The sequence below is a fragment of the Tarenaya hassleriana genome, unplaced genomic scaffold (genome assembly GCF_000463585.1).
Source record: "Tarenaya hassleriana unplaced genomic scaffold, ASM46358v1 Cleome14, whole genome shotgun sequence".
NCBI classification, from domain to species: Eukaryota; Viridiplantae; Streptophyta; class Magnoliopsida; order Brassicales; family Cleomaceae; genus Tarenaya; species Tarenaya hassleriana.
In genome coordinates this window covers 1,959,697-1,963,290 of record NW_010964598.1, presented here as the reverse complement: position 1 = coordinate 1,963,290, position 3,594 = coordinate 1,959,697, and the positions used below count along the sequence as shown (strand labels likewise).

Genomic DNA, 3,594 nt, shown 5'->3' with positions numbered 1-3,594 from the left:
ATACCACTTGATAGTATTTTACAGAAATACATTTATTATATATATTGCGGAATATTTTATACTGGACCAATCATCATGCATATCATATAAAGAATTATTCTGGAATTTAGAACATACTTGAATCCATGATGGTTTGACAAATGACAGAGTGTGTAGAAAGTTTTCTAGAATATCACGTAAGAAAGTTTATTCTATGACAAATGGGTGCATACAGATTTTCTGTCCGTTTAGCCTACCACTATTTATAGTAATAGGTTTGTGTAATTTCCAAATCCGCCCATAAAGAATTAGAAAATTACACTTTATGGTATCTGTATAACTATTTAACCTCTATACTTTTCTGTATTTGCATATTTGATCACATGTAATTAGTTATCCGTATAAAATTATTCAAACGAGATAAATTGTTTTTTTATAACCAGAAGCTTCATAGAGCATTCGGCCCACTTAATGCCCACTAGTGGAATTGAAATGAGATAAGTTCCTATGATCACAATGAAATACACGTCGTGTATTGCCTTTGATGGTTGTTCCTATAATCATTATGGCAATGCCTTTGATATATTGTAATGAATGATTGAATTATAGAAATGGAGTTTCACTCCTTAGGAACATGGGCATGGCAAGGAGTTATTTAACATATTTTCACACAAAAAAAAAAATCGAAACTTATGCTTGGAACGGTGATAGTTTTTATTTTGAATTTCTAAATTTAGTTTTTGGTTTTTAATTTTTAATTTTTGTAGTTTTTAAAAAACTTGATTGGAAGAGTAATATTTTAGTTTAGTTTCTAGATTTTAGATTTTAAATGTAAAATTATTAAAAAGAGTTTTTATATATATGTATAAAATAAAATTTTCTATGGTGTTTTTGTCTTTTGAATATTTTATATAATTAATATTTAATATAAAATGAAAAAAATCTATTAACAAATGAGATTTTTTAGTCAAAATCTACACAAAAGTGGTTTTTGGTTTTTCTTAATTTTTTTTAAAAGATGATTTATCAGTTTTTTTAGAAAAAAAGTAAAAAAACAAAATCTTGGTTGGATATTTTTTGGATTTTTAAAAACTAAAAATTAGAAAAACTCCAAACAGTCAAAAACTTGATAACATATACCACTTTTTTTTTATGGTTAATATACAACGAATTATGAGAATTACAATCATCTGTATCAATAATTTTAACTGTATAAATACTGTTATGATTTACACGGTTGTAATTTATATTGTAAGTCATGGCTTTACGGTTAATAGGTAAATATTTAAACGTCAAAGGGTATATTTGCAAAACTAGGGAATAATCACGAGATTATAAACCTCCTCAATTCCGGCTTCGGCACATGATCCCCCGTTCCCAATGGCCAATCTCTCTCCCCTCTTCTGGAACCCAAGGTAAGCTTCTACTCCTCGCCGTCGCTTCTTCGACTCCGCCGACCCGTCTCCTCTCTGTTGCTTCCTGGAGAGAGTGACGGCCTCTCCTCTTACCACGGGGAAGAGTTTGGCTGCGACATTGGATTTCTGAATTCTTTACGTTTCTGGAATGGGATTCGTAAGAAACAGCCAGGTTTATCTTCCCGGGAATTATGCCTATGGTTTACTATATGCGCCATCAGGATCGTGTTTCGATCGGGAAAGGTGCCTGCCTGCATTTCGTCCGATAAATGAACTTGTTCGTCGTTTTTGTGTCAAATTTTTGTAGCTGTTCCGAGCTGCGGGATTTTGATTAGCGGATTCGACTTCAGGAGATTGAATAAGTGATTCATTGGGTTGGAGATGGATTTGAACTCGAAGAAGTTCGCTGAAGGCTTCACGAAAATCGAAGCTGAAGCTGACGAATTCTTTATTGCTCGAAGTTTTCCCTTCTCTAAATGATTACTCTCCGATCTGTTAATTCTGTTTCAGTTTCCTTTTTGATTTTTTGTTTTTATGATTTGGATATAAAGAAGGGAAATTTTCCTATATAATCATTTGGATTTCACTGTTTCAATTCCCATTAAGGTTAGGGTTCTCTTCTCGGATGCATAATGCCTATTTAAGGTGTTCTAGTGTTCAGTTCATAACATTCTTCAGGTGATCAAGGCACACAAACAGAGAAGCAACACAACTCCCGTTCCTCCGTAGAGTGTTTTCTGCAGATATCCAGATATGGGTCGGAATAGTCTTCGGAAAGTCGTCGGCTTTGCAAAAGATCTGGCATCTGTAGGCAAAGTCGTTGTGCGTTCCAATGGCGATTAAACAGATTTCTTCCGCATCGAGGTAGCAGTGATCGGTGCCACTAACCACTATCAGACCCGCATCGACGACAGATCCATCAACCGTATACTCCTCTGCGTCTCTGTCCATCCAGAATCCGTCTCTCTTCTCGTTGACTCCATTTCTCGGCGTCTAAAGAGGACCAGAGACCGTGTCGTCGTCCTCAAGACTGTTTCTCGTTCATGGTATCTTGGGCAATACCAGACAGTTGCGTGTCACGAGTGCTATTGGCCATCTCCTAATGAACTGCAATACTATGTTGCCTATCTCCAAGAAAGAGCTGGATGGATCGTGGATCAGTCAGGTAGGCTTCAGCCCATCAAATCCCGTGGTGTGAAGTGCATTCAAGGCGAGGAAGAAGAAGAAGAATACACAGATACGATGTTCCATATCTTGAAGTGTCAGGACTTGATTCAAAAGACGTTGAACTGCTCACCAAGTAATGACGCCTTGCATATCAATCATAACCTAGTCCAAGCAGTTCTCTGCACCATCTTGGAAGATAGTTTCGAGGTTTACAAGTCATATTCAGACCAGACAAAGGAGTTGTCTCACTTGTTGTCAGATCTGCCAAGGCCTGCAATGCCTCTGGCCCGTTAGATGTTGGAGAAATCTTCACAACAGTGTCGAGATCTTCGCGGGTTCTACAAGAAGTGCAGAGGGAAGTTCCCACCAATGGAAGACATGAAGATGGAACCCGCAAAAGCAGAGGAGCAAATGACAAGCCTCATCTCAACTCAAGGGTTCGTGCCTTTTCCAAGATGGTTACCGGCCGAGACATCAGTCTCCATCTCCTCCTCGTACTGACAGACAGATCTGCCCGTGACGGTGTCCTCACGACTCCCTGGTTTCGCCCTTGGCGCGTTATCACACCAATCTTGAGCCTTGATTTTTAAACTTTTCTAGATTTCTTTTGAGATTATATTTTCTTCTCTGGTCTCTTGAGGGTTGGATTGTAAATGTAACACCTTTGTCAAAGGATTCTGTGAAGAAATTTCCCATCTTTTTTAGCACGATTCACTGCGAATCTAATAGAACCTTGTATAGATAATAGAGATTTGTATTTCAAAAGAAACCCAGAGAAATACAAATACTAGGTTTACAGAGAAGAACACCACTCTCTTCTCTACTCCACTCTCAAATAAAAACCAACATGATCCCCACCCAAAAGAGAAAACATAGATATATAGTAGCCATGCCTCAACAGACTTGCTGAGGTGGCAATTTGATTCCCTTCCCCTGTACATAACAACCCCTTGTACCCCACCTACGTGCTGGTAATCCCAAATCCTAGGTAATCATTGTTGTGCTGCCACCTGTCTCCTTCTCTCCTCCAGCA

At 37.9% G+C, this 3,594-nt stretch overlaps 1 long non-coding RNA gene across 1 annotated transcript; it reads left to right on the top strand.

Annotated features, from left to right (window-relative positions):
* Positions 1-1,317: 1,317 nt before the first annotated feature.
* Positions 1,318-3,256, top strand: LOC104808248. The gene is made up of 2 exons (XR_770915.2): positions 1,318-1,566; positions 1,702-3,256. It is a non-coding gene; the product is annotated as an uncharacterized LOC104808248 (long non-coding RNA).
* The last annotated feature ends 338 nt before the right edge of the window (positions 3,257-3,594 follow it).